Below are 15,852 nucleotides of genomic sequence, written 5' to 3' on the forward strand. Positions count from 1 at the left end.
TTTTCAGAAAATATAAACTTTGATGATTTTTAAATTTTAATTTAAAGACCACGTGGAAAAACTAAAAATATATTTGGAATTTATGAATTTTTTTGAGTTTTCTGAAATTTTTTCGGAATTTTTGAACCTCGTTTTCGGTCTCGAGGCAGAGTAAAAAATTCAAAAATTTTGTATCCTGAATCGAACCGGCCGTATCGAACTGGCCCGAATCGGACCGGTCGAATCGGATCGGCCTTTTCTTTTTCTTCTTTCTTCCTCCCGCGCGCGTCCGGCCTCCTCCCCTTCTCTCTCTCTTTTCTCTCTCCTCCTTCCTCCCCTTGCCGCGACGCCACCTCCCCACCTCGCGGCCGCCTCCCTCCCCACGGCCGCGCTGGAACGCCGAAAATAACTCGAGCGACGCGCGATGACGCGCTTATCGTTCACCTTCCCGGCCAAAATCCGGTCGATCCGGCCACTAATAGGACCGGGTCTTGTGTCTAAACTCATCTACTCGTCGAGAGCTTTCCATAGACACCAAGAACACCGAAATCCATCGAGCGATTTGTCCAATTTTTGCCTGGGAAGTTTTAGCCCATTTTGATTTTCGGGCTAGATTTCTCGCAAACCGTGAATCCCACGAGAAAACCGAGAGTACCAAAGCGCTCCACTCGTCGAGAGCTTCGCGGCGACATAAATTTCGAATTTTTCTGACACCGTTTTTCGGTGGGTCCCACGGAACTTCGCAGTGTCTTTTCGAGCATTAAATGAGCTTAGAAAATTCTAAAAATTTTATGTACTAACCCCCGTGTCGTGGGCTTCGTGTAGGTATCTTCAATTCGCGGAAATTCGACAGTTGCGGTGCGTGAATTTCCGGCATGCACCCGTTCGGAAAAAGTCTCCGAATTGGACCGAGGTTTTGGCTACCCCCCATTGTCAGACGTCCCGAGCGCTTTCCCGAAGTCGGAATCGGCAAAGGTAAACCCAAACCGTGCTATTTCGTAATTTTCTAGTGCTTAAATAGGATTAAAAATTCATAAAATATTCGTGGTAGCTCAGAAAATTATGATTCTTTTTGCAATAGCCTAGTAATATTGCTAAGGACAGCGGGGCAAAGTCTTAGAATTTTTAGAGCTTGTTTGGGTAGTTTTGCAAAATTGATCAATTATAAGGACTAAATTGAAATTTTACATATTGTGATGGATGACTGATTTGATGGGCCCAGGAGGGGCTGTGTGATGTGATTGAGTTGTGGATATATGGATTGTGAATATAGAAGTGTGTTTTGAGCCATTTTGCAGGTTGGGTATGTCCTAGGTATAGGGGAGACTCTGCCGGATTTTCGGCACGACTTAGGACGTATTTGGTCTTTTCTTGATTGTATTAGGTTTTCTATCTTTTCGCTGGCCAAGGACAGCTCCAACAGCAAACTCGCTTGCATCATACATGATTTCGAATGGCAAAGTCCAATCCGGGGGTTGCATGATAGGAGCCGTTGTCAATGCCGTCTTCAACCTGCAAAAAGCAACCATACAATCTTGATTAAAATCAAATTTAACATCATGATTCAAAAGATTTGTTAAGGGTTTAGCAAGTTTAGAAAAATCCTGAATAAATCGCCGGTAAAACCCGGCATGTCCAAGAAAACTCCGCACTCCTTTGTGATGGTTGGAGGGCATTTTTTCAATAATTTCTATTTTAGCTCTATCCACTTCAATTCCCCTATTTGAGATTAAATGCCCTAAAACGATTCCCTCTTGGACCATAAAGTGGCATTTCTCCCAATTCAACACCAAATCATTATCAGCACATCTCTGTAAGATTTTAGACAAATTAGTCAAGCATGAATCAAAATTAGTGCCATATACTGAAAAGTCATCCATGAAGACCTCCATAATTTCTTCAATAAAATCAGGAAAAATGGCCATCATGCACCTTTGAAATGTTCCAGGCGCATTACACAATCCGAATGGCATCCTTCGATAGGCAAAGGTGCCATAGGGACAGGTAAAGATAGTTTTTTCTTGGTCATTAGGATGGATTGGAATTTGAAAGAAACCAGAATATCCATCTAAGTAACAAAAGAATGAATGCTTGGCTAATCTTTCTAACATTTGATCCATAAAAGGAAGGGGAAAATGGTCTTTTCTTGTAGTATTATTCAACTTCCTATAGTCTATGCACATTTTCCAACCTGTAACAGTTCTAGTGGGTATCAACTCATTATTCTCATTTTTAACAACTGTCACCCCACCTTTTTTTGGTACAACATGCACAGGACTTACCCACTCACTGTCATAAATGGGGTAAATAATTCCAGCGGCTAGTAATTTTAGGATTTCCTTTTTCACAACATCCTTCATTGTAGGATTCAATCTTTTTTGGTGTTCAATGGAAGGTTTATTATTTGGCTCTAGGAAAATCCTATGCATACAAACTGTTGGACTAATTCCCTTTATATCATCAATTGCATAACCCAAAACTCTTCTATATTCTCTCAAAACTCTCAACAATTTTTCATTCTCAATATCAGTCAAAGATGCATTAATTATAACAGGATATGTTCCATTGGGTCCAAGAAAAGCATACCTGAGGTTGGAAGGAAGAGGTTTAAGATCTACCTTTGGGGCATCCTCTACCTTTAATGATGGTTGTTTGATTTCCAAATTTTACACTTCTTCAAGTTGAAAAATTGTGGCTTCAGGATGTGGTGGAGAGCTCCCCAAGTGTTGTGCAAAAGCAGCTATGTTGTGATTGTCATCATCAATGCTCCCACCATGGACTAAGCAATTTTCAAGTGGGTCTTATGGATAGCTTTTTCTGAAATGCTCTTGAACAATCTCATCGATAATGTCTACCCGCAAACAAGACTCAACTTCTTCATGTTTCCTTTTCATGGCAGGATTGATGTTGAATATCATTTGATCATCTCCCACTCTAAGTGTCAATTTTTCACCCTTCACATCAATTAATGCACCAGCTGTTGCCAAAAAGGGTCTTCCCAATAAGATAGGAACTTTTGTGTCTTCTTCCATATCTAGAATGACAAAGTCCACCGGAATGTAGAATTTCCCAACCTTGATAGGCACATTTTCTAGAATGCCTTCTGGATACTTAATTGAACGGTCAGCCAATGAAAGATACATATTTGTGGGCTTCAACTCTCCCATATTCAACTTCTCATATATTGAAAGAGGCATTAGGCTGACACTAGCTCCAAGGTCACATAAGGCATTTGCCACACAATTATCACCAATATGACAAGGAATGGAAAACACACCCGGATCTTTGAGTTTGGGAGGTAACTTCTTCTGAATTATAGCACTGCATTGCTCTCCCAAGTTGATGGTGTCATAATCTTCTAATCTTCTCTTTTTGGAAAGAATCTCCTTCAAAAACTTGGCATAACTTGGCATTTGGGATAGTGCCTCAGTGAATGGCACATTGATATACAACTTCTTTAGCACTTCAAGGAATTTGTCAAATTGTTTGTCTAGCTTATGCTTGATGAATCTTTGAGGGTAGGGAAGGGTGGGCTTGTAAGGTTCAGGTGGGATGTATGGTTTTTCTCCCTCATCTTGCTCACTTTTGCTTTTTTCTTCTTTTTCATTTTTCTTGCTCTCAACTGAATTTTCTTCTTTTGTGCTCTCTTTTTCTTCTCTCTTGTTTTCACTCTCTTGACCAACTTTCTTACCACTTCTCAAGGTTACAACCTTACATTGTTCATGAGGGTTTTGTGGTTGGCTAGGTAATTTCCCAAAGGATTTGCTTCCTGATGAGCTTGCTTGTTGAGCCAATTGAGTCTCCAACATGCGGTTGTGGACTTGTAATTGATCCATGGTTTGTCTCATGTGTTGCATTTCTTCCTCCAATTTGCTATTCATCTTACTTTGTTCAGCAAAAAATTTCTCCATCATGCTTTCCAAGGTTGGCTTCGGTTCATGAGGTGGAAGGGATTGTTGTGCTCTTGCTTGATATCCAGGTTGTGGCTGCCTTGTGGGCTGAAATTGAGGCCTATTCTGCTGCATATACTGCTGGTTATGAGCATAATTTGAGCTTTGACCTTGTTGAGCAAAAGTTGCTTGTGGTCTCCATGTTGAGTTGTTCACATTAGAGTAAGAATTTCCCATAGGTTTCTGTTGATAACCTCCTGCATAAGCAGCTTGTTCTTGCAAATAATCATCACCATAAGAAGAGTAATCAACTCCACAACTTTGAGTTCCATCTGTGAAGGCAACTTGTTGCATAGTTGTAGGAGTTGAGGTTGTTGCCTTTGTGCAAAAATCACTAAGAAGTTGAGTCAACTGATCAAATCTTGCATTCATGTAGCTAACTGAGTCAAGTTCATAAATCCCAGCCTTCTTTGGCTCAAGTGCTCTAGGATTTCCCCATAAGTGGGTATTATGAGCAATCTTCTCTAATAGATCATAGCATTCTTCACTTGTCATTCTCATGAAATCTCCTCCTGCTTGTGAATCAATTGTGTTTCTTATGGCTGGAGTAACTCTGGTGTAGAAATTCTGAACAATCATCCATTTGGGTATTTCATGATGAGGACATTGCCTTTCAATCGTTGGATCGACGATCCGAGACCACCTATGGACTGAGGAAGAGGGGAGGAACATGATGGTATGATCAGATCCGGCAAATGTCTCCGGTAACAGGCGGTCGGCCACCATGCGCAGTGGTTCCGGCGGTGGCTCCGGTGGGCTATGGAGATGATTCAACTTCCAGAGGCTTTCTCATAAATTTTTGAAATTTTTGAGACACAGATAAACTTTGGATAAGACTCTTTTTATTATTTCTCTGTCTGTGGAGCATAAATACAGTGTTTCTTAAACAGAAAAAATTGGAGAAAAATTCTAAGAAAAATATATGATGAAAGTAAAATTATTTGGAGATATTCTATGGTGTTTGTTGAATTTTTGAGTGATTGTAGAATATTTTTGAAAAATATAGATAGATTTTAGTTAGATTTTTAGCATATGGGCATATAGGATTATTTGAAATTAAGATATTTAAATTTTATATAATTGGTTGAAGCTTGAGGATGGAGGTTTAAATATGTGAATATTGAATTGGGTTGAATTAAGAATATGTTAGCTGTTGAAAACTTATGGAATCGAGTAAAATTCTTGAATAAAATATTCATGGGTGATTAGAAAATTACAATTCATTTTGCAATAGCCTTATAATATTATTAAGGACCGCGGGACAAAATTTTAGAATTTTTAGAGCATGTTTGAGTAGATTTTTACAAAATATCAATTATAAGGACTAAAACGTAATTTTTAAGGTTTTGAGTATTGCTTGGTTTGGAGGGTCCAGGAGGGGCCATATAATGATGATGAGATATGAATTGAATTTAGAAGTGTTATTTGAGCCTTTTTGCAGGTTGGGTAGGTCCCAGGTATAGAGAAAACTCTGCCGGATTTCCGGCATAAATTAGGCTGTCTATTGCCTCTTTAGAGTTTTATTCTAACTTAGTACTAATAAATTTATAATTTAATTATTAGGTGATCGAGATCAGCTATTTTTCTGCATCCAGCAGCCACAATAGTCATCGGTGTACTGTGAGTAAAATATTAATTTTAATTGTAATTTCGATATTATTATATGTTCAAGCATGCCCATGCATCACTTATATGCATATATCTATGTAGTTAAACTCTAGGCACGATTTATATTGCATTCATAACTGTTAAAGTGGCATGGATGTTATTGTGATAATTTGGAGCAGTGTGCGTGCGTTGGCGTGCGTGTGATGTGGTGTTGGCTATGGATAGGACGGGTAGACACGGCTTGAGATCTTCGCTGGGACCCGGTCCTTCGGGGTAGACACGGCTTGAGTTCTTCGCTGGGACCCCGATTTGGTTATTAAGTGGAAGTCCGAGCTGAGTTCTTCGCTGGCACAGGTTGGATTTAAGAGAGCTATATAGAGGATCAGCTCCCATATATTATGATTGATATTACTGGGTGTGTGAGTGTTCCAAATTACCTTTTTGCTGTTATGATGTGAAATTATTGCTGATGTTGCATTTCACTCTACAGGGTGCATTAGTTTTAGATAGTTATAGAGATTATGGTTAAAATTGATATTTTACTCTCTGAGTCGAACGCTCACTCCTGTTCACCCTATTTTTCCATGCTACAGGAGGAGACATTTTTCAGAATAACCTGTCCCTTTCCTCGCAGGTTATGAAAAGATTACTTAATTGTATTGTTATTCTCCAAATTCATAATTTAAGACTCCGCATGTACTAGTAGTAGCATTAATCCTGTCAGGGATTGCATGAATTTAAGTTTTTGTATTAACAAATGAAAAATTTTTATGAGTTTTAAATAGTTTGTAAATGGTGTAACAGGGTTGAGCTGGACTCCCCTAATTTTAGTTGCTGATAATTACTGGATTAAGTTAGCCCAAAATACAATTATAACAGTTTAATTTAAATTATTCTATATGCATATTGGGCCTAAATTGTGGGCCTAGTCATGGGTTTGAGAACAGTAAGGCTTACTACGGCTTCGAAGGCTTTATGCTGGTCCAGGTCCTAGTGCCGGTCCGGCCCATAGGTTGGATCGTGACAGAAGAAGTCTAGATATTTCTATTCCAGAGAAGAAGTGAGAAACGATAAAGTTGTATTAACTGGGTTGTCAGGGAATACAAATACATTTGTCCTATAAGAGAAGAGACCCAGTTCATTTTGCAATATTGATAAGTGGTGTAAGGTACACTTGACACTTGGATAAAGCTCTACATAACTAGTTACATAAGATGGATAAGAGCTGATCTAAGGACCTTAGTAATGACACAAAAGATATTAAACTTATTCTAATGTGCCTGGAAATGGTACTGAAACCATTCAGTAATTGTAGCACTTCAGATAACCAAAGTTCCAGCAATTTATCTTAATAATTATAGCAAATCTACTGATCCGATTCAATGATTGTTCATCGATCCTAATAATTATATATATCCTGAATTCTTGTCTCAGCAAAACAGTACTGAACATGCAACAGGTTGTTAATTAATTAGCTTTAGAATTAATGATGTAAGCATCAGTGTATTGGCTAGTATGGTACTTTTTTTTTTGAGTTCATCAAGTATCTTTTATACCCATTTTACTAACCATTTTGGGGTTTATAGTTGTTCCTTCTAATAATATTTTTTTAAAGAATCTAATATGAGTTTTTTCATTGAAATTGTAGTAAGTCTTTGTTATACTCAATTCATATAGGCATTTTAGGGTAGTTTTGCATCCATTTTGCCCTCATATTTTAGTATATTTTATGTTTTTAGCTTTATTTTATCTTATTTGTTAATTTTAGATACTTTATATTTAATTTTCGTAATTTTTGTTGTTTTGATAGGATTTTGTGGCAAATCGAAGATCAATGAGTGCAATAGGAAATAATTTGAAGAGATTTGAAGTTCTTTAAGCATGGAGGAAAGTTGAAGAAATCAAGCCTTGAAAGAGCAAACTAGCCGAAATTCGCTTGAGACTTTGCTTAAGGTCATGCTTAGGGTAAAGCGGTAGTACTTAAGGTGCAGCACAAGTCAAGCATGAGCAGAAAAGTCCATTTTACTCTAAGTCTGCCGAGATTTGCTGAAGGTCTGCTTAACCTTAAGCAGACAGTGCGACCAGAGGCTAAAATTTGCTAAGAAGCTGCTTAGGGTTAAGCCGAACCCTAAGCAGAATGCCCAGAACGTGAATAGTGCTGCTGACTTGGATAATTTTACACCTCATTTCCTATCCACTCCTTGTCTTTTATTTACTTTTAGGGCAACTTTTAGGGACCATATAAATATATCATTTCCTTATTTTTGCCATAAGAGAAAGGGGAGGAAAAACAAAAAAAAAAAGGAAAGAAAATTTAATAGAAAGAGAGAGAGGAGGCGCCATTCTCTCTTGGAAGAGGAGCTGCTGCACGAGTTTGGAGCTCCAGAAACCAGAGAGCTTGGTTCTTCCACCTGGGTTTTCCTATTTCAGTCCTTTTATCATGTTTTTTTTTATTCTTCCATCTATATTTCTTGTAAATACCATCATGAGTGAGTAATTTCTTTAGATTTCAGAGTTGGAAAATATGTCTTAGATTAATTTGTGGATTTGGACTGGGTATTTCCTTATTTTATATGAATATGAGTTTTGATTCCTTCCTTGTGTGCTTGATTTACTTGCCTAATGTTGGTACCCATTGGGTATTGTGTTAATCTTTGATTGAAGGACCGAAAGGTGAAAGTCATTGATGGGTAATCATGGATTGGAACTTAAAATCACCTAGATTTAGAAATAAACTAGGACTTTAAGAGGAATTAATTATTGGTTACAAAACTTAATGGGTTTTAAAGTAATCAAATACATACGAAAGTAGGTTTGGTTATTTTAGAATACACTTTGATTTGCTTGAAAAAGATATCAAAGGGATTTAGAATCAATTTCCTTCAAACTCTATTTTTTCCTAAAAATTAGAATGCCCAAGACAAATCCCAATTAATTTATGCATAAACCCCCAACTCTGGAATCACTTTTACCATAATTAGACTTTCGTTTAAATTACCCATTGTTAATTTTAGTTTAATTGTGAACTAGAATTAGAATTTATTTGTTTGCTCTTTACCCATTTCAATTAGATTAATCAATTTACCTTGCTTATTTACATTTACCATTTATTCATTAATCATTAGCCCAAATAATCGCTTCATTCATAGTTTAGTAATCAAACAGCAAATCCTCGTGGGAACGATATTTGATTCATCACTTTATTACTTGAGACGACCCGTATACTTGCGGAATTAGTCACACCAAGTTTTTGGCGCCGTTGCCGGGGATTTGATTTTTGTTTGATATTGAACAATTGTTTGTTTGGTTAATTTGGGCATTTTATTTTATTTCTTTTTTTTTTTACCATTTTACTTTGAGAATTTGTTTATTTTTGTTTTTCAGGTGATTTATTTTATGAGAAGGACAAAAAGTGAAGAAATCAATTTATTCTTTGACCCAGAAATAGAGAAGACAGCAAAAGCTTTAAGAGCAGAATCTAAGAGGAGAAAAGCTGAAATTAAGGCTCAACAACAACAAGAAAGAGCACAAGAGCAAGAGGAATTACAAGAAGAAATGGCCAACAACAACAACAATAACAACCGCTCTGTGAAGGATCATGCCTATCCTAACATTGGAGATTTCATGCCAAGTATCACAAGACCAAGAGTAGAAGCTAATAATTTTAAACTGAAGCCTGCACTCTGTCAAATGGTACAACAAGCACAATTTGGAGGAAATCCAAGTGAAAGTCCACATGTGCATCTAGCACACTTTCTTGAGATCAGCGATATGTTGAAGATAAATGGAGTTTCTGATGATGCAATTCGACTCAGATTATTTCCTTTTTCTCTGAAGGACCGAGCTAGAGAGTGGTTACATTCTTTGCCACCGGGTTCTATCACAACATGGGATGAACTTTCTCAAGCATTTTTAGCTCAATATTTTCCACCAAGCAAGACAGCTAAGCTAAGAAATGAGCTGACTTCTTTCAAACCTAGAGATGATGAGAGCTTGTATGAAGCATGGGAAAGGTACAAGGATTTGCAAAGGAGATGTCCACATCATGGGATTCCTAAGTGGATGCTTGTTCAACACTTTTACAATGGAGTTTCACCAGCTATTAGAAGTACGATTGATGCATCTTCTGGAGGTGACCTTATGGAGAAATCTGAAGATGAAGCTTTTTCCGCTCTTGATAAAATTGCTTATAACAACTACCAATGGAGTTGTGAGAGGAATGAGATCAAGAAACCAGCTGGTATGTTTGAGCTTAATGCCATGAATATGATTAATGCTAAATTTGATGCTTTGACAAGGAAGATGGACAAGCTGAGCATGAAAGTAGATTCTTCAACTGGAGGTTCTAGTAATACAGTAGAAGTTGGAGCTGCAAATGTCAATTGTGCAGCAGATTTTTCTGCACTTAATCAAGATTTTTCAAGTGAGCAAGTGGATTATGTGGGGAACTACAATCAAAGACCAGGTGGTAACTCATTTTCTGCAACTTATGATCTAGCATGGAGAAACCACCCCAATTTGTCTTGGGGAGGTAGACAAGGGCAAAATCAGAATTTTCAGCAACCTTCTGGATATCAGCAAAATCAGAATTTTCAGCAGAATAGAGGTCACCCTTCTGGAATTTCTAAACCTCAAAATGCACCTACTCCACCTCTACCACAACAAGCACAACTAGACAAGACAACTAGATTGGAATCTATGATTGAAACTCTACTTGTGAGCCATCAAAGTCAACAAGAAATGATTTCTCAATTAGCATCTAAAGTGGATCAAATGGCAACACACAACAAGATGTTAGAGAATCAGATAGCTCAACAAGCTAGCTCTTCAAGTAATAAAGCATTTGGGAAGCTTCCTAGCCAACCAGAAAATTCAAGGGAGCATTGCAAGGCTATTACATTGAGAAGTGGAAAAATATTGAAAGATGGAGATAAAAAGATTGAAGAGAAAGTTGAAGAAAAGAAAAGCAGAGAAGGAGATGAACAAACTGAAGCTGAAGTTAGAATTGAAGCTGAGAAAGAAAATTCAGTGGAAGAAAAAGAAACTAAGGAGGGGGAGAGCAAAGAAGAAGAGCCCAAATACGTTGCACCTAAAGCCTATATGCCACCTTTACCATTCCCACAAAGGTTTCAGAAAGCAAAATTGGATAAACAATTTGGGAAGTTTTTGGAGGTATTGAAGTCTTTGCATGTGACTATTCCTTTCACTGATGCCTTAGCACAAATGCCTTCATATGCCAAATTTTTGAAGGAGATTTTATCTAACAAGAAGAAATTGGAGGAATTTGAGACTGTAGCTCTCACGGAAGAAAGCAGTGCTATTTTGCAAAATAAGCTTCCACCCAAACTGAAAGATCCTGGAAGTTTCTCCATACCATGTCACATTGGGGATATCAGTATAGATGAGGCTTTATGCGATCTTGGAGCCAGTGTTAGTCTGATGCCATTATCTATCTATGAGAAAATGAAGATTGGAGAAATGAAGCCTACTACCATATCACTACAGTTAGCAGATAGGTCTATTAAATTTCCAATTGGGGTAGTTGAGAATGTTCCTCTGAAAGTCATACCAGTGGATTTTGTGGTATTGGAGATGGAGGAGGATATACACATTCCTATTATTCTTGGTAGACCTTTCCTTGCTACTGCTGGAGCTGTGATTGATGTAAAAAATGGGAGGCTTACATTAGAAGTTGGGGAAGAGAAAGTTGAATTTAATTTGTTTCAAGCAATGAAAAAGAAAGATGATTCAAACTCATGTTTGAGAGTTGATGTGATAGATGAAGAGGTTAGAGAAGTGCTTAAAAAGCAACATCCTAAAGATCCCTTAGAAGCTTGTTTGGTTCATAACATCAAAAAAGGGGATGAGATTGAAGAAGCTGCAGAATATGCTACAATTTTGGAAGGAAATCCACCATTGCCTATGGCTGATATTGAAAAGATTGGGAACTTGAAGCAAGAAACGACTTCATCATCAAAGTTTGAAAAAGGTGAAGCACCTAAGGTAGAGTTGAAACCTCTTCCAACAAATCTCAGGTATGCTTTTCTAGGGCAAAATTCTACATATCCTGTGATTGTTAGTGCTAAATTGACTGATTGTGAGGTTGAAAAATTATTGAGAGTTCTTAGGAAGCATAGAAGGATAATTGGTTATACCATTGATGATATTAAAGGAATACATCCTTCTGTGTGCATGCATAGAATTTTGTTAGAAAATGACCACAAAGCCTCTCGAGAATCACAAAGGAGATTGAATCCAAATATGAAAGAGGTTGTGAAAAAGGAGATCTTGAAATTGCTTGATGCAGGTATTATTTACCCTGTTTCTGACAAAGAATTGGGTTAGTCCAGTTCATGTTGTACCTAAGAAAGGGGGCATCACAGTGGTGAAAAATGAAAATGATGAACTAATACCTACAAGAACTGTAACTGGATGGAGAATGTGTATAGACTATAGGAAATTGAATAAGGCAACTAGAAAGGACCATTTTCCATTACCATTTATAGATCAAATGCTTGAGAGACTAGCTCATCATTCTTATTTTTGCTATTTGGATGGCTATTCGTGGTTCTTTCATATCCCTATTCACCCAGATGATCGAGGATAAAACTACCTTCACATGTCCTTATGGTACCTTTGCATACGAAGGATGCCATTTGGACTATGTAATGCCCTGCTACATTTCAACGATGTATGATGTCCATATTTTCTCGACATGATTGAGGGTATTATGGAAGTGTTAATGGATGAATTTTATGTGTAATGTAAATCTTTTGATGAATGCTTATCTAACTTGTCTAAGGTTTTGCAGAGATGTGAAGAGTTCAATTTAGTTTTGAATTGGGAAAAGTGCCATTTTATGGTACAAGAAGGAATTGTTTTGGGACATCCTGTGTCAAATAGGGGTATTGAGGTGGATAAATCAAAGGTAGAAATTATTGAGAAAATGCCACCCCCAACATCTGTGAAGGGAGTGAGGAGTTTCTTGGGGCATCTTTGGATTTTATAGGAGATTCATCAAGGATTTCTCTAAGATTTCTAAACCTCTTACCAATTTATTGAGTAAAGATGTGGAATTTAATTTTGATACTAATTGTATGAATGCTTTTTGCAGGATAAAGGAAGCTTTAATATCTGCTCCTATTATGCAGCCACCCGATTGGTCATTACCTTTTGAGTTAATGTGCGATGCTAGTGATTATGCCATTGGGGCTGTTTTGGGACAAAGGAAAGATAAGAAGGTGTATGCAATATACTATGCAAGTAGGACCTTAGATGATGCTCAAATAAATTACTCTACTACAGAGAAAAAGTTTTTGGCAATAGTATTTGCAGTAGACAAATTCAGGTCTTATCTTGTGGGGTCTAAGGTCATAGTATACACGGATCATGCAGCTATCAAGTATCTCCTTCAGAAAAAAGAGGCTAAACCTAGATTGATAAGGTGGGTATTACTCCTTCAAGAGTTTGACTTGGAAATTAAAGATAAGAAAGGAGTAGAAAATGTGGTAGCGGATCATCTATCTAGATTGAGGCAAGAACAAGGAGACAATCTGGGAAAAGAGCCCCCAATAGATGATTATTTTCCTGATGAGCAACTGTTAGTAATCATGAATGCAAAAACCCCTTGGTATGCAGATTTTGTGAACTATCTAGTGTGTGGAATCCTTCCACCTGATCTAAAATGGCAGCAAAAGAAGAAATTTCTTTTTGATGTGAAGGATTATGATTGGGAGGAGCCATTTTTGTTCAAGAGATGTGGAGATGGGCTGATTAGAAGATGTTTAGCTGATGAGGAGATAGGGAATGTTATCAAAGATTGCCATTCTTCACTTTATGGGGGTCACATGAGTGCGACAAAGACTGCAGAAAAAGTTCTTCAAGCAGGGTTCTTTTGGCCACACATGTTTAAGGATGTGAGGAAGTTTGTAAATGCATGTGATAGGTGTCAAAGGATGGGTAATATCTCTAAGAGAGATGAAATGCCCCTCCAAAATATACTGGAAGTGGAATTATTTGATGTGTGGGGCATTGATTTCATGGGACCTTTTCCATCGTCCTTGGGACACAAATACATTTTAGTTGGAGTAGATTATGTGAGCAAATGGGTTGAAGCTATACCATCTCCAACTAATGATGTAAGAGTTGTGATTAAATTCCTTAAAAAGTTCATTTTTACAAGATTTGGAACTCCTCGTGCCATTATAAGTGATGGAGGTTCTCATTTTTGCAACCATCAATTTGAAAGATTATTGCAAAAATATGGAGTGAAGCATAAGATTGCAACACCCTACCATCCACAAACTAGTGGTCAAGTGGAGATCTCCAATAGAGAGCTGAAAAGAATTCTTGAAAAAACAGTGAATACTTCAAGGAAAGATTGGTCACTAAAGTTAGATGATGCTCTTTGGGCCTATAGAACAGCTTTTAAAACCCCTATTGGAACTACCCCATTTAGATTGGTTTATGGGAAAGCTTGTCATTTACCTTTGGAGTTGGAACATAGAGCATATTGGGCCATAAGAACACTGAACTTTGACTTAAAAACTGCAGGAGAAAAAAGAATGCTGCAACTAAATGAACTTGAGGAACTTAGACTGGATGCTTATGAAAATGCCAAGCTTTACAAGGAAATGACTAAGAGATGGCATGATAAGCATATTAGGAGGAAAGAATTTCAGGAAGGTGATGTTGTTCTTCTATACAACTCTAGGCTAAGGTTATTTCCAGGAAAATTAAAGTCAAGATGGTCAGGACCCTATACTGTTATAAAGGTATACCCCTATGGAGCTGTTGAGATAGGCAATGAAACCTCAGGGACTTTCAAAGTTAATGGGCGGAGATTAAAGCATTATATTATTGGAGAACCCACGCAAAGGGTCATAGAGGTTTCATGGCTTAGTTCCCCAATCAGGGATGCTTAGAATTGGAGTGGAAGGTCAAGCTTAAGACTCTAAACAAGCGCTTCTTGGGAGGCAACCCAAGCGTATCCTTTTATAGTTCATTAATTTTCCATTTCATTTCACTTTCAGTTTTCACCCTCATTAATCTCAAAAGTGACATTTGTTTATCTTTTGTAGGCCATTCATGAAGATTGGGCAAGTTTACGCTTGTGGCAAAAACAAAGAATTGAAGGGAAGCAAGTATAAGCAACATTCTGCACTTTATCCAATGCTTGTGAACAGTAACACCTTTAAACTTGTGCTAAATTACTGATATTGCAATCTACTTGATAGCACATGCTTGATTTTGTGTTTTGTGTAAATTCTGTGAAATGCAACTTGAATGAGGATCAATTTTGATATTTAAGACTGATGAGAGCTTTATTGAAGTGCAAAAATAGTGTTTGTTAAGTTTTACCTTTTAGTGTATATATAATTTTATAGTCTGTTAGGAATTTACATGTTTTTGTTTAAATTGCTGCTAGTTTTTTTTGCAATCTGTAGATTTTTGCTACTGTTCATGCTGCTAAAAAGGTCAATTTCTATCTCTTTTCTGCAATTTTTGAATGTTTGGAACTTGTCTCAAATGCTGCTGAAAATATGCTTTTGGTATAAGTTTAGAAATGAGACCATTTCATTGAATGTGCAAAAAGGTAGTCACAATTGGTGCCTAAATTGAAAAATGCTTGCATAAGCTAAATGAATATATTGTGTTTGATGAGTGCTAAGAGATGATGAACTTAAATCCCTCAATTTTATGGTGTTTGTATGTATTTGGAAATTGCTGAGGGTCATGATAGAATTCCATAGCTTGTGGACTGTTTTTGGCAAGCAAAACCACAATTTTTCCCAAAACCTGCCGAAACTTGCTGATGACATTGCTTGTCAAGCAGAGTCTTAAGCAAATTCTGCTGAACCTTATGCTTAACCCCAAGCATGGCCCATCTTACAACAAGTCTGCCCCACAATTTAAAATAGCCTAAGATGTCCGCCAAATTTTCCAAAAGCCTCGCCCACACTCCCGATAAACCTTGTCGACCCCTTTCCCACGCCATTTCTTCCGGCAATCTTTACAGGAAGCCGAAAGGTTTCTTTCCTTTCATTAAAATGGTAAGAACTAAAATGTGGTCTTCCCACAAACCCAAACTCAGTAGATTTCGACATTCTGTCAAATCTAAAATGGGTACTCCATCCTCATTGCCCACAAACCCTAACCCCAGCCCCAGTCCGCCACTCCCTCAGTCACCGCCACCACAAACGCCGCCATTACCACAATCGCCACCACCTCAGTCATCGCCACTACCCCCAAGCCAAATACCACCTCTCATTCCGCCGACTCCCCTCTCGCCGCAATCCGAGCCGTAAAATAAAAC

At 37.7% G+C, this 15,852-nt stretch overlaps 1 non-coding gene across 1 annotated transcript; it reads right to left on the reverse strand.

Moving 5' to 3' along the window:
* Window positions 1-9,482: 9,482 nt before the first annotated feature.
* On the reverse strand, window positions 9,483-9,589 carry LOC131172428 (small nucleolar RNA R71). The gene has a single exon (XR_009142905.1). It is a non-coding gene; the product is annotated as a small nucleolar RNA R71 (small nucleolar RNA).
* Between the last annotated feature and the right edge of the window lie 6,263 nt (window positions 9,590-15,852).

This window comes from Hevea brasiliensis, chromosome 13, assembly GCF_030052815.1.
Source record: "Hevea brasiliensis isolate MT/VB/25A 57/8 chromosome 13, ASM3005281v1, whole genome shotgun sequence".
Taxonomy (NCBI): Eukaryota; Viridiplantae; Streptophyta; class Magnoliopsida; order Malpighiales; family Euphorbiaceae; genus Hevea; species Hevea brasiliensis.